Here is a 16,668-nt window from a genome sequence, read left to right as displayed (position 1 = left end):
TTTATTTGCCCTTATGTCGTTCCAAAATATGACTTTTTTTCTACTATGGAATGCAAAAGTATATATTTTGCCCCAGTTTGTTTGTTTGTTTATTTTTTTATTTTTTTGGTCCATACAATGAAAGTAAGTTTCAGTGTTTTGGACCCCATTAACTTTCATTGTATGGACAGTAACATTCTTAAAAAATATTTGTTTTTTCTTGTTTTATTCTTTAGATAAATTCTTTAGATATTCTTTTTCTTGTTTTATTCTTTATTCTTTTTTAACTGATAGCTTCTGAATGCTCTTCTTCTTTGTTGCTCTGCAATGCATCTTGAGTGTGAAGTTAAACATCTCTATAAAGGAAATGCATTCATGTTCACATGTGTTACAGAAATGAGACCAAAAGTATGAAATGCTTGCAATGTCTTTCCCTAACCAACATGCACTGCGGCCGTGTTACAGTGACTCCCAATCCAGCTGAGTTTACTGTCCTCAACCCTCAATTACCGTGGGGTGAATCAGCCTGCCCGAGTCTAAGTTAAATATAAACGTCTGATACTTTAGCGGAGGGAGGCAGTGCCATCACTGCAAAAGAGATTTAGCCTCATCAAAACCGAACCAGCCATCTCTAGACATAAAAATTATTTATCTTTGGGGGGGTTGTTTGGGTGGGATTGTGTTCCCCCTTGGTAGAAATCGCTAGATCGGACCGAAAGGGCACTCTAGCTTTAGCAATTAAAGGGGCAGGGGCTTGACCCCCCCATGCATACCACTGCTGTCAGGCCTCTCTTTTGTAAAGCCTTGTTCATTCACTGTACCATGGCATGGATCAGTATTTGAAGACATATAGAGCAGAAGAGGCTGATTGTGTCTGTGAATGGTGCGTTAAATGTCAATGACCCTAAAGAACTCTGGGTAATTGTGCTGGTGCTCATGGTTTGTTGGGCAGGGGTGGAGTAGGAGGGCATGGTGAAGAGGCTCCAGATGTCCCACTGCAGCTGTGCTGCCCAAATCAGGGCATTTCAGAATCTCTGGTATGACAGAACAAAGATCTGTTCCACCTCTCGAGACTAAGTGAGTGCCAGGGTTTTGGATGATGTGATGGCTTTAAGATAATAGCTGGGCCTTTTAACCACTCATCTCCGCTAAGTATCTGATGCCCTTCAGATGCCAAGTTGCAGTTAATTTTGAATTAGCAGCCCGAACTAGGGGTCGACTGATTATCGGCCTGGCCGATATTAAGCATTTTATGATTATCGGTATCGGTCATTTTCAAAACCGATTCGCCGATAAAATAACTTAATTTTGAAACGCGCTATTTGGCTCTAATGCAGCCTGTCAGAACTCACCACTCTGTGGCCTAAAGCAGTCTCCACTCACCGCTCATCTGATTTGTTGGGAATCATGAGTCCGACCAATCAATGCGGAATTCACTCTCACTCCAAAAGCACTTGCTAACTGGAGCTGCTTCAGTGATCCCGCATCAGTTGTCTCTCAAAGGTAAGGCAGCAGCAGACGTTGCTTAAGTTGCAATAGATTCCCAATCCACTAACGTTACACTGAAGTTGCAAAACACCTCAATATTATCTATGATTTCCTTAATGCGGAAAATGCGGACGGAATCGCAGAATCCAGTCATATAAAGGGAATTTACTGTATGACGCGGAATGTCACGGAATTTGTCAAAGTTTGGATGAATTAATCAAAAGTAGGTCAGTACACTTAAATAGTCGCAATATGGACTAGTATCTGTAAATATTAAGCCGCAAAATACTATTTAAATATTAATCCAGCATGTTCTGCGTGTCTCTGTGTATGTAAATTGCACAGACGAGAGGTTTTGTTTTCTAAACATACAAAGTGTGCGACGCGCGCTGTGATTTCAGCTTCTGTCTTCTCACTACATGAGGACATAAATACATGAACAACATCTCCAGAACTGCTCTGACTCCCTCTAAGAGTCACTTCATGAGCATTTGACAGTTTCATTGGAGTAAAACTATCGTCATATTTACATAGACCTACAGAAACAAATTCCTCATGGCAACCCGTCAAAGTATAAATTCGGGTTAGCTTAAAGAAATGATCAGAAATATATTACTGTGGTGCAGTATGATGTAAGCCGTTCAAACGAATCAATTGAATGAATGATTCCGTGATAAAATCCGTGATTTGCCGCCACCTACTGGCAGTTTCAGTTTCATTTTTAGGTATAATTGCAGTTATTTAAATCATTTAATATTCCTGTATTCAAAATTTCAAAACATTAATCTCCACATGAATTTATGAATGTAATTGCACTCATGCCAACTCTGAGCCTCATTGAATGTCTGAAAATGTACCTACAAGCCACTTTTGTGTTCTTTTTGTGCCACCTCTATAGTACAAATTAATTTTTCATTAATACTAATTTCATGATTGGTAACTTATTTGTCTTATTATACTTCTTATTATATTGTTTTAAATAGAAATTTTAAAAAGCTTATAAACATATTTTTGAATTTTACAGATGAAAATGATGCCATTGCAAAGGTAAAAAGAAAATGCCCCTGTAAATCACTTCACCTCATATTAGGAAGGCTAATTTTTAATCAGAATTTTTGATTATTGATCAGAAGGTGCTCCTTAATTTTTTTAATTAGGAGGACAAGCGCTCTTGATTACAAGAAGAAAAACACTGCTCTTAAACTGGGTGTGTGACAGGTATGGCTGAGGAATGGGGTTTGGCCGAGGAAAAATTTTCAGTCCAAAATTTTTTTTTTGCTTTAACCCCTGACTACTACAACAATTATTACAACTTTTGTTTAAAAGAATAATCACACATTACGCTATTTCTTCCATGTTTTAATTGTAATGGTAAACCCTTTGTTTGCCAAAAAATAAAGAGTTTAACTCTTTAAAATAAAGAGTTTACTGTGGGAGTACTACTCAACCAACACCAGGGAAGGCAGTTTTTGTCAGAGCCCTTGTTATTCTTAATTTTGACATTAATTTAAATTTTTACACCAGACATATATATCGGTTCAAAATATCGGTTATCGGTCTACTTGATCTGTAATAATCGGTATCGGCATCGGCCCTGAAAAACACATATCGGTCGACCCCTAGCCCGAACCACACTTGTGCTGGCTCACCGGTACCGGTGTTACACTGGACATGCCATGAAAGCTCGGCATGCTATCAGGACGTCAATCACATTGTGCTGTCCAGTAACCCATTTGGAATGCTGACTGTGTGCCCGATATAGACCTGCCTTACTTGCCTGCGTTTTCTCATGCAATGCAGAGCAGCACCAGCGGACCCTTCCACAACAGCTCTGTCAAACTGCCTCTGCTTCTTGGCTGCTCACTCAATCTTATTCAGTCAGACACCCTTTCAGATGGATGTCTGTTCTCACACTCAATAAGCTGTTTCCAAAAGTGCTAATGGAGAAGATTGTGTGTTAATGAGCTGAATATTTGTTAGCATGATGCGTTTAGCCTCTATACCCCTCTATGGGCCTATAATATCTTTATATATTCATTCATTTATCTTTCATTAAGCCGAGTAGAATCACGTATTTATTGTTAGACCAAACAATTGCATTGCATTGTTTTGGACAGATTGTTGTAGTGCAAATTGAGACAAATGGTGTTTTTTTGCCAATTATTGAGATGTAGAGTCCCTTGCATGTTACATATTAAACAATATAACTTTTACATATACCATATATGTAATTTTGCAAAAGTCTTAGGCCACAAGCATTTTCACTAACAAAAAAGTGTTTGTCATGTTTGTAAACTGATATTTCCTACTGACATACTGTACACACACACACACACACACACACACACACACACACCCACACACACACACACACATATATATATATATATATATACAGTATATATATGTATATACTTTTTTATCATATGTAGTGTAAATATATTATGTACATTGTATACAATATAATAAACTAATTAAATATTTATAATATTGCTTAATATTGTATTTATATTATATTTATAAAGTTAATCTATTAAAAGTAAGTAATAAATTAAGTATTCTTTTTAATTTATATATATTATTTTAATAGTTGTATTTATTTATTTAAAAAAATATTTTGGCACACAATGTCTACATTGCTATTATACATTTAACAGTTTTCTTTATTAAACTGGCTGGTAAAAAGTCTGACTGGCTGGTACATTATTTTCATGTGGTTAATTTTTGGATTTCTGGTAACTTACGGTTTGATGTTTCTCAGTTTGAAACCGACAAAAATTAAAGTTACTTATCTATATCATTAACCACCAAATCACTTCACCACAGTAAGTTCTAGATGTTTTTCAGCTTGCTTTTTCTCTGCTAAACCATTGCATGGGGACCCAGGCCTCTCTCTCTGTCACACACAGTGGCACCATCATGCCTTTCCCATGCCTGTTTACTCAGCCCCAGTGTCTTGTTTGTTTGGTAATGTTTATTTTCCTCTTGCTTGTTAGGTGGACTGTCCTCCTGTAGCTCTGTTTGTATGGACGCTTGTGAAAAAAATTAGATTAGAATGATAGCGCCACAACAATCCTGTCAGTAAACATAGAGGGCAGAAGGGGTGACGCTCAGAACCGGAGACTGTGTTTGTGCATGTGTGCTTGTCCTGGAGGATAACAGGTGACGACACAGGATTAGCGGGAATAGCCCCATACTGCTGTCTCAGATTGCATGGGTTCTCCTATGTATCCAGCTCTCGTGGATCTCTTCCTCTCTCTGCAATGTCCGAACGACTAATAAAGAAATGATCAGGATTGTTTATTTGCATGTAACAGAGAACAAGAGTGAGATTGAGTGGGCAAGGTCCAAGAGCATATATATACAAGTAAAAATGCATGTGCAAAGCAGTTATTTGTTTGTTTTTCATTTTTTGTTAGGAATAACGGCTGTAGTTGGCTGGCGGCCAGCCAGTATGGCCATAGGAAAGAGGGAAAGGTGCATATGTGACATTTTTGCAGGGTCTGCCATGGCAACAGCACTGGATAAAGAGCCCTCTGCCCCTGGATCTCATGATTAATGACACTGGCCTGCTGGATGCTGGCGGACAGCATTGCAGCATTGTGTTTGCTTTTGTTTCATTAGTTCACTGAGAAAAGGACAGTTTTTCGGCCTGTCAACTGAAATACGCACACACACAACATAGTCCAGCCCGGCACGGATGGTCATGGCAGCTCGAGAGAGAGCGGAAGAAGAATTATCCATTGGGGAAAGTGATGGTGACGTCGACGCCGGAATAGATTTTTGTGTTTTCAGCTGTGTGGAAATATTTTTATAATAGGGCTGCTGTTGAGAGAAGATATGCTTGTATGTAAACAGCTTGCTGAATGTGCTTGACTGAGAAATACTCTCATGCACACTGAAGCTGTTGGAACTGCCTCAAATTGCTAGAATAACTGTGCTCTGCATTCTTTAGGAGACATTATCCCACCGTTGGCCGCAAGGATCGATTAAGAGCTTCAGAGCAAATTCAATGCTCATTCTCTCTGGGATTATCTGCAATATTGTGCTGTACTAAAACGGACCACATGGCCTCCGGATGAGAGGCGAATTGTGCCACTTTCTGGTCTGGTACATCTGCAGCTTTCTTTAGGAGGTTTATCTAATGATGTTCTCAAATGGAAAGGTTGGGTTTGGTGGTTGAGTATTGATCTTGAGCTCTTGGTAAAGGTCTTTTCTTATGTACTGTTCCAGGACCAGTTTAAGCATCATTCAGTTCTGTCACTTCTTTTATGAGAAATGAAATGGCAAAGATGGTCTCTGCTCAGTGAATAAGTAGCTTGCTGGTTCTTCATCATGCCATCTGTCTATGATGGTCCTGAGGGATTAATTATGTCTTCTGACAGCTCTTCAGTGTGTGCTAGTCACCACATACAGGCATGCCAGATTAGCAGTTTGTGGAGGGGTGGCGATTTCCTGGATGTTTTTTCTGTTTTTGGGAGTCTCATCCACTACAGCATTTTATCAATGTTTTGATGTTACTGCAAGCATACTCGGATGAATTCAGAATGCGTTTACATTCTGGTTAGCAAAAACACAAATGACTCATTCAGAGAAAGAAATTTGGTACATACATTTGGTAGTAAATTTTTTATTTAAATTTAGATTTTAAGATAATATATTTTTTACTGGGAAAGTTAATTTGTTAATAATCATGAAGTAAATTGACATCATAATTTTTACATAGGATCAACCATCATAAACCAATATTTACTTCTATGTGTTAAACTCTCCTTTCTTGTGACATACACATGTTTAGGAATAGTTCGTAGTTCTGTTGTGTAACTTTCTATAGTGTTTCTACTTCCCACTATCTCCTTTAGCTGCTTGCTGGAGTTGTAAAGTTAACTATCTATCTGTCTATCTGTCTGTCTGTCTGTCTGCATACTGTGGGTATAGAAAAGTACCCCCCCCCCCCTTAAAACAATCACATGTTGTTGCTTTGCAGCCTGCAATGAAGACAGACACAGTTTTTGTTTTATCCAGCTATATTTACTCAGTATAACTAGGCTAACAGCCTAGGCTAATTCAGGGGGTCCATAGACCATGATAGAAAATCAGTGTATAACTCCAACCTGACATAAAAAATAAATAAATCCTACGATTGCTGATTACTTACTACTTCAGTCTATTGGAACTTATTTCTCTTAATTCTATCATCTGATTAACCAATCGTTCTAACATTAACTTATACCGTGAATACTGTAAATTTTGTTCAGGAAACCTAAAATTTCGACTTACTTCAAACATGGCTGCCAACTTTTGAGTTCAGCGTTTTTCTAAATTTTTCTTAACTAAACTATACAGGGAACCTTATTGTTAAGGTTAAAGTAACAATTAATTTGTATACAAGTTCAGACCATTTTTATAATAATATTATATCTATATTTTTTGTTAATTATAATTAAAAAAAACTTAATTATATGAGTAAAAATATAATAAATAATTATAATGTAATTTTTGCAAAATTCTTCCTCTCTAGTGAAAATTGTTCTCACTAGTTTATGGACAATGAATGGATTTTCTGAGGCTATGTGATAATGCTTTCAAGCTGCTGTCTTTCTGTTTTTGAAACACTCATTGAGTGATTACATGAGACACTATGCATTCAGTAAGTTGTAGTGTATCTTTCAACATGCCCTCAGATGTTTATTCATGTTTGTTTCATGTATATTAGAACGCACTCCTGCTTCGCTTGAACTGAGGTGAAGCGGGAGCGCACGTGAACAGTCACACCACAAAAGAGCTCCAAAAAGGTATTTAACTGTTGAAATTCTTAATAAAACTAACAGAATTTGAATGCTGAGACTTTGTTTCCTATTATCAAAAGTATGCTGCTCTGTCTTGTCTGTCAGCGCATTGTCTGTGTCGTCTTTGCGCAGTGATGTTTTTCACTCTGTAAGAAAATGAACATGTGGCGTAAGAGCGCATATGTGAGAGTTAGCAGAGGCCGGAAGATACACCAGACTAGATTAAGCACGATGCGGCACACCCTGGACACCCCTCTGGCTCTGCCACTGGCTGGGGGGAAGCTGTCATATGCTGTTAGCTGCATTTGCTCAGTATTGTTATTCATGTCATTAATTTCCGCTGTAGATGTATGAGCCGTTTGTTCACACTTGGGTTCAGAAGGAACAATAGTACAAGGCACAGCATTGGTTGTTTAATGAACCTTGACTAGATACGCACCTCTGACCGATGTTGCCGTGCTAACTGCCACTCTCTTATTTGTTCGTTCAGCTGGCTTTTTCATTAGCCTTTTCATTATCATTGCTCATACTTACTCTAAATATTAAACTTCAGCTCGGGTTGTTGCTCTGGACATGATGCTATCTCAAACCAGGCGGCTTGTTGAGTTGTTTACTATTATTTAACCTAGCAGATGATAAAATGGGCAAAAATAATAATAGACAAAGCCATATAAAGACTTGGGGGTGGGATCTTTTGGCTTGGGGCTAATAAGTGACCACCTAGAAGACTTTAGCAAACACCTAGTTAACTGCACAGAACTCCTTAGCAACATGGTAGTGACTTTAGCATCCACAAGCATCATAAATCTAGTTCTGTTTCATTCTTTTGTTTTGTGTCATGCCTTCTGCATTTAATTTCTTTTGTTAATGGGCTCAGAGGTGAAACATCATATTTTGCCCTTGTTTGTATGAAAAAAGGGGGCATAAAAACTTTCTCTGCTTCCAGCCATGGATGATCACACATAGAGATGACTCTGAGGAAAAACCTTGAGATGAAATAAAATCAGTGCCATGTATAACAAGCATTCTCTCACCAGGACAGAGAGACCCTTCCACCGCACCATATGAGGTTTGAGTTTCTCCACTTTATTTTTTTAGGACCTTCAAATGACATTGTAGCCCTTTTGATCGCAGAGAGGTATGTTTTGTTTTTCTCTCGGCCTATTGTTTGTGGTAACCCACAGCCAGGCAAGCCAATCCAATCTACTCGCTTGGCTGTCCAAAATTAAAGGTTGAGAATGTGCTTTGTTTGTGCGTCTGGAGTTTATGTGGGGATGGAAAAGGGCTTGAGTAAGGATTTAGTGTGGATTTGTCAAGCACAGAGTTCGAGGCAAACAGCAATATTTTTCTTCAAAATGCAGCGCGAGCAAGATCGAGACCATGCTGAATTTCTCAGTTTAAAAAAAGTACAGTTCACAGATCTTCACTTTCTCTCTCACACTTTAGCACAGCAATATTTAATCCTGTAAGTCCGCTCTCAGACACTACTTCTACATCTGCTCTCCCTGCTTTAGAACAGCGAGAGAGAGACCTAGGTGAGCCGTATTGGTTTGCATTACCAATGTCTTAACAAGTTTAATCCATTCTTCTCCTGCACCTCCACCTCCTGCCTAAACAGAGACCCATATTAAACCGACTGTTCTGTTGGAGGCCATTTGGAGCTAATTGAGGCCATAAACTCTGCTAATGCCAGTGCAGATGGACAGTGTAAATGACCTCTTGTGCACGTTGTGCCCTGCATTAGTCTCGCTTGGCTTGGTTCCATGAGTCACAAAAGGTGCTCATCTATTTCTTCATGTTCTTTCTTCAGTCAAACACACAGTAGGCTATGTATATAGTATCTCACAGAAGTGAGTACACCCCTCACATTTTTGTAAATATTTTATTATATCTTTTCATGTGACAACACTGAAGAAATGACACTTTGCTACAATGTAAAGTAGTGAGTGTACAGCTTGTATAACAGTGTAAATTTGCTGTCCCCTCAAAATAACTCAACACACAGCCATTAATGTCTAAACCGCTGGCCACAAAAGTGAGTACAATCCTAAGTGAAAATGTCCAAATTGGGCCCAAAGTGTCAATATTCTGTGTTGCCACCATTATTTTCCAGCACTGCCTTAACCCTCTTGGCCATGGAGTTCACCAGAGCTTCACAGGTTGCCACTGGAGTCCTCTTCCACTCCTCCATGACAACATCACGGAGCTGGTGGATGTTAGAGACCTTGCGCTCCTCCATCTTGCATTTGAGAATGCCCATGCTTGGCCAATCCATCACCTTAACCCTCAGCTTCTTTAGCAAGGCAGTGGTCGTCTTGGAGGTGTGTTTGGGGTCGTTATCATGTTGGAATACTGCCCTGTGGCCCAGTCTTCGAAGGGAGGGGATCATGCTCTGCTTCAGTATGTCACAGTACATGTTGTGCATCATCTTTAGAAGAGGCTTCCTTCTGGGACGACAGCCATGCAGACCAATTTGATGCAGTGTGCGGTGTATGGTCTGAGCACTGACAGGCTGACCCCCCACCCCTTCAACCTCTGCAGCAATGCTGGCAGCACTCATACGTCTATTTCCCAAACACAACCTCTGGATATGACGCTGAGCACGTGCACTCAACTTCTTTGGTCGACCATGGCGAGGCCTGTTCTGAGTGGAACCTGTCCTGTTAAGCCGCTGTATGGTCTTGGCCACCGTGCTGCAGCTCACTTTCAGGTTGTTGGCAATCTTCTTATAGCCTACGCCATCTTTATGTAGAGCAACAATTCTTTTTTTCAGATCCTCAGAGAGTTCTTTGCCATGAGGTGCCATGTTGAACTTCCAGTGACCAGTATGAGAGAGTGAGAGCGATAACACCAAATTTAACACACCTGCTCCCCATTCACACCTGAGACCATTGTAATGAATTTTTAACTCATTAATTGTATAAGGGAATTAATTATTATTATTAATTCAGGTTTTAGAGGACTTGGATCTGAAGAGCCTAATTCAAACTGATTCCAGATTTGTTATTTTACACTTTAAATCAAGGGTCGTCCAGCGAGCCGTGACCTCAGTATATTTTAACAAATAGAATATGTATTTTCCTGGCCATGGTCAACACAATTTTATAAGTAAGCTATTATAGTAATTATTATAAGGAAGCTACGAGCTAGGTAGCAAGGGATCTTTTTGGCAACAGTTTTAACTTTGAAATTATATGACACCAACATTGATTCTTTATAAATGAAACATGAATTTTATTGGCTATTCCAGATTACATCAAAACTAGGCTAAAACACATAAACATACACACACACACATATACATGACGTTCAACTTCTAACTCGTTTCACGAGTGATATAAATTCACCTGAGAGACTTCCCAAAGCAGAGAATTTGTCTTAATTTTGCTGCTTAAATTAGCTGGAAACCAGTTCAGCAGAGATAATATTTTGTTCGTTACTTGCGTTCCGCTTGGTTTCCTGGATGTCTGCTGAGGGAAATTCCTTCACTGATTGGCTGTCGCGGTGACGTCGGAATGACATTTGAATGAGTCCTTTTGGGAAAGCCCTCCGGAGATTGGTTGGCTTCTTGATGACGCGGAGGCTTCAGCAGTCTCGCTTGTGCGATGTTACGGCGTGGGGTGCTTTGTCACGCTCACCAAGGTGAAAGCCAAAGTTCTTTAACGTGAGAGAGCGAGCCCCGAGCAAGAGCGTTGTCCATTTTAAGCAGGCTGACCTTTGGTCCGCCCCACGACGCAATCTTCCAATCGGACGCTGTTGCAGGGCTTAGCCATGCCCTGTGTGGTTCTTTTTTTCATGCACAAGTCACATGCTCCGTGTCCGTTCATATTTAGAAATCCCTACACCACTAATGAGTCACATGACACCAGGGAGAGAAAATGGCTAATTGGGCCCAATTTGGACATTTTCACTTAGGAATGTACTCACTTTTGTGGCCAACGGTTTAGACATTAATGGCTGTGTGTTGAGTTATTTTGAGGGGACAGCAAATTTACACTGTTATACAAGCTGTACACTCACTACTTTACATCATAGCAAAGTGTCATTTCTTCAATGTTGTCACATGAATGATATAATAAAATATTTACAAAAATGTGAGGGGTGTACTCACTTCTGTGAGATACTGTATATACAGTATAAGGTAAAAAAGATAGGATTTATTATTATCAATGTTGGAAACAGTTATGCTTGCATAAAGGGGTCATATGATGCGATTTCTATTTTTCCTTTTCTTTAGTGTGTTATGTAGCTATTTGTGCATGTATAAGATCTGCAGAGTTACAAAGCTCAAAGTCTCCCACAAAAGGATTTATTCTATCTAAAAGGGAAGGCTGATCCAGACCGGGCTAAAACGCCTCGTTTAAACGCCCCCACATCTCTACGTCACAATGTGGAAATAATTGCATAATGCCGCCCAAATGTTCATGCAAAGAAAGAAGGCGTGTTTTCAGGAACTGTGTTGTATTCAGGAATAGTGTTGATGCAGCCATGACGGGGAGACGCTGTGTGTTTCTGTGGGAAAGCAAAAGCACTTTATTTGGCCTTCCAAAAGTAGATGCAATGAGGAATCATTGGTTAAGATTTATTTACAACAGAACAGCACAATCCAGATGTTCGTATTTGTGCAACGCATTTTATGGACGACAGTTTTGTGAACCTAGGAGAGGTTAGCTTTCAACTATCAAGGCTACAAACTTTGCATGCTACAAGGCTGGCTGTGCAAAGGCTATTTCTAAAAAAAATGGGTCAATTCCGACTTTGCTATGACAATCTGGCGCTTATTCTGAATCAGCTACTGTAAGTATGTTTCCTTAATAGTTTAAGTATTTGCTACTGACTGTTCAAATGCAGAGTTTTGCACCGTGTAGAGTATCGCGTTGTGTGTGTGCGTGAGAGAGAGACAGGGTCACATCACAGTGGAGTCAGCTTTCTTAATCGCGGCTTGTGTACTGCAAATACATACGAGCATCATCACTGTGTCTGTCACGCGACTGTGTTCCACTTTCGGGCTTGAATTGATGGTAAAACTAAGGACATTATGTACTTTCTTTACATTTATGTTGAAAGTTGAAGCTCACGATTATGCAAAGGTGCGTTATATTTCCGACGCGTGCTTGTGGTGTTTGGCCAATCACAATGCACTGGGTCAGCTGGCCAGTCAGAGCAGACTGTGCTTGTCGAAAGGAGGGGCTTTGTAGAAAACGACGCGTTTGAGAGAGACGGGGCATAGAGGAACTACAATAATGTACAGTATTTGAAAAATAATGTGTTTTTTGAACATTAAAGCATGTCAACATATTCTGTTACACCAAATACACAAAATAATGATCTTTAAAATAGCATCATTTGACCCCTTTAATATTTTTGGTGAAAATCGTTTTTTTCCCCAGGATTCTTTGAATGGAAAGTTCTAAAAACAGCATTTACTTTGAAATTTAAATCTTAATGAAATAGAAATTAATGAAATTAGTATTAAAGACATTATAAGTGTCTTTTGATCAATTTAATATGAATATAGATCATTAAGTGTCCTTGCTGAATAAAAGTATTAATGTCTATTTTTATTTTATTGTTTTTAAATATATATAATAAAAAAAATCAATGTAATGAATGTATTGTGTTTGGCTCTGTAATCAAAGTAGGAAATGGACCTTCCGTTAAATATTGTCTGTTCCCGCATGGCTTTTTTGATTATGAGCCTTTTCATCATCATGCTTTGGTCTGCTCAGTCCACTTCTGTGACAAAAAAAAGCACACTGTTCAGGTACATACTATATATTGGTTGAAAGTAGAACTCCATTTTGAAGTATCTTGTTCGGAAATAAATATTAACATACAGTATTCATGTGCAATCATCACTAATACATAAAGGACATATCATTCCTTTGATTAGGCTAAAGAAAGAGGAACCTCTTTGGAACCACTAGAATAAATGTAAAGCTAATGAGAATGAATAATGGATGCAGCTGAAGAGGGCAGAGTAACATGCGCACACCTCTACTGCGGTACAGACAGTCCCAGCAGGCTTACTCTTTCCCACTGGAGGTTTGTGCTAAATGATTACTGCTGTCACAAAGTGTCTTCTGATTGGTGCACCGTACTTGGCGCTTGGGAGATTTGCATTACATTCTAATCTGAGGTTAATGGTTATTTTCTAGTATAATTATACTGACCCACCTGATGTATGATATTTGGTTAACAAATACATCAGTCTGTTATGCCCATGCCAGTATAGTTCTGTTTATTTATGTATGTATTTATTTATTTATTATCATGATAATTGTAGTCAAAAGATCATCAGTATTGTAAATCACACAATAAGGCTGAAATATTTAAGTGTCACTAACAATTAGAAATACAATGTGGATTACTGTCTTTTGATTGGTCACAAGAAATATACTACTAGATATTCCTTCTGGCATTTTGGGTTACTATCTTTGCTATTGTGCTTGTCACCATTTACTTAACTCGTTTAACAGTAATTAAAGCCCTAAAGACTTCAAAGGCTCTCTGTTTTACTGTGTGATGTCTTTGTTGCATTTCAGGTGACATACATAAAGAGAAAAACATTAATTTTCCCACAACAAACAGCATGTCACTTCTGTATGGTGTAGTGTAGTGGTTAACAACCTGTGCTGGATGTAGGTCTAAACCCCTTAAGGGTCCAACCATGACCTTTCAAATCATGACCTTTCATTGTGCCCATGAGCAAAATGTCCCTGTAATAATTGTACTGCAGTGCTCTTATGAATGAGTCTGTTCTTTTAATGGAAGGATTCCCAAATGTTTTTGTCAGCTGAACCCCTTTGACATAAAAATGCAGGGGATACTTCAAGAAAATATTTTAAATTAATATTTTACTGTAACAACACATTTGCATGCACACAGTTCTCTGATGTTGGTGGTAACATAACATGCGGGTAAACAAATAAAATATTTAATCTTTTTGTGAATGCTTTTTAATTAAAAACGTTTAATTATTCATATACATTTTTTTTTTATTATTATTTAATTAACTATTAACTTTTCAACAACTCACAAATTCCCTGCAGTTCCTTCACAAACTGCTTGTGGGAAGCCCTAATTTAATAAACTGCACAAAAAGTAAAAAGTTATTAATTTGAATTAGTCTGGCAAATCTTTTGCTGAGTGAACTGTGAATTATTATAGAACTGTTTAACTGATTGGCTATAATGTAAATGACTAAGTGGAAGACACATTTGCCGTTTTTTTTAAAATAATAAATTATTTTTTATTTCAAATGAAAACAAAATTAAAATGGAAATTAAATCTTTAAATGTTTCCAAAACAGTTTTGTTCAATTCTTCCATCCTCGTTATTTAGAAGAGTGAACTAATTTAAAATAGGGATCAACTCACACTCTGCAGATGGTGGAATGTTATGCCATGCTAGACCTGCATATCTCTGCCTCTGTGTGTGTGTGTGTGTGTGTGTGTGTTGGGGTTGTATAAATATGGAGGCATTATGTTCTTTTTCACTGGACCCACCACATCATTGCTTTTTGCCTATTTTTGGCCTGAAGTGGGTCAGCAGCCCCTCTTCAGTTATTCTCACTGATCTCCTCTAGTCTGAGTATAGGGTAACACACAATCTCCCCTGCTAAGCTTCTAGCATAAGACTATTTTTAGCATCTGGTATGGTACGCATATTGAAGCTGGGGATGATATAAGCTTTCAGAGAATCCAGTTTTTTGGTTTCTTGCCATGTTTCATGGAGATGAAGTGTACAGAAGCCAGCAGAGACATTACTGATATGGCCTGAAGTGTGAGGGGGTTATATCTCCTTTAAACAATTGATTATTCAGTGATTAACACATAGACAACTATTTTCTTGGCAAATGCAGAATGCCCTTAGCTGTGGAAGCAATATGAAACACTTTTCCACCTGAGTTGCTTTTCATTATTGCACATTAATGATTTGGAAAATACCCATTTTACTAACAGGATGTCGGACTGTGCAATGCTAAGAGACGTAAAATGAGGTTTGAATAGATTTTTCTGCGTGTTCTGTGTTGTACTATATGCAGGAGTGTGGAAGCGCCTGTGGTGGAGTCATGAATGAAGTATCCCATTTCTGAAGTAGAGTGATGGGAGCTATTTATAGTGAAATCCTGTGGGGTGTTTTCCAATGTGTGTTGTGCTAGTCTTACATTTGAGTCGATTAAAATTCATCCATCTGAAAAACTATAGATAATGGATGCTCATCGTCCTCTTCTCCACTTGTCTGTCAGCGCTTATGGCTAAGATAAGGAGTTACATTTGATTTCAGCATCGCTGCCAAACCTGGAGTGTCGAAATGATGAAGACAGGCTCACTGATGCAAGGCTCTGCCAGCAGCATCCCTCAAACAGATCACACGGGTCAGATAGTGCTCCAGCAAAAGGAAAGACCCCTTTCATGCTTTCTGAGCCTTGAAGGTGAATGCAGACTCTTAACACCTTCAGATTTTCATCAATGGTTTGATGAACACTTTTCTTTGTTGATTTTTTTTATTGAAATAGACAGTTGGGTGAAGTAAAAAGGGTTTAGCCTTTTTTAATAATTTTTTTTCCAAAGGGGACATCAGATGCAAATTTCACTTTTTGATTTTCTGTATTAGCATATTTCTGCCCTAAGACAGTTGTACACTGTCCTCCATTTTCTCCGCACTTGATGTTTTGTAGTTGGATGTAAAAGTGAACATAAGAGTCTTCATTTTCTCCCAATATGAGAGCCACTGAGGACACAGTGGATTAGTTTTGTTTTTGATGGCAGCACACCACCGAAGAGAGGGGTGGGGTGAGCAGTAGCTCATTATCATTTAAAGAGACATGCACCGAAACGGGTCACTGTGAACAGAGCTGTAAAAAGGGCGTTGTTTTACACAACCATTGAGGAATTTTAACCAAAATATGTTGCAGACATTTTCATTTAGACCCTAATGAATCATACCAACTTGTGGAAAATGGGCATCTGATGTCCCTTTTTAAGAAAAAAAATATATATATACAGTGGGGAAAAAAAGTATTTAGTCAGCCACCAATTGTGCAAGTTCTCCCACTTAAAAAGATGTGAGAGGCCTGTAATTTTCATCATAGGTGTACCTCAACTATGAGAGACAAAATGAGAAAATAATTAGCTTTTTATCTCTACTATATTAGAGAATCTGTGACATTAGCTACTAGTTGTAGTTGTTATTCAGATCCTTGTTGTCACCCATTGAAGCTTTACTATAGGTTGGATCTGAGGATCTGAATAATGTAGCTAAAGAGGATCTGAATAATGTAGCTAAAGAAATGTTATGGAAGAGAACAGAGCCATTTTAATGTAGGAAATGACAGAGGAACTAGTGATATTCCTATACCAGAATGTCTCAAAATTGATCCTCCTGCATATATATATATATATATATA

At 38.5% G+C, this 16,668-nt stretch overlaps 1 protein-coding gene across 4 annotated transcripts in view; it reads left to right on the top strand.

The window, feature by feature from the left end:
• The window catches only part of LOC107592331 (armadillo repeat protein deleted in velo-cardio-facial syndrome homolog), a 305,477-nt gene that overhangs the window by 201,985 nt on the left and 86,824 nt on the right, over positions 1 to 16,668 (top strand). The gene's annotated exons all lie outside the window — the stretch shown is intronic.

This window comes from Sinocyclocheilus grahami, unplaced genomic scaffold (genome assembly GCF_001515645.1).
Source record: "Sinocyclocheilus grahami isolate Dianchi unplaced genomic scaffold, SAMN03320097.WGS_v1.1 scaffold152.1, whole genome shotgun sequence".
Classification (NCBI taxonomy): Eukaryota; Metazoa; Chordata; class Actinopteri; order Cypriniformes; family Cyprinidae; genus Sinocyclocheilus; species Sinocyclocheilus grahami.
This window is presented reverse-complemented; position numbering and strand designations above follow the sequence as displayed.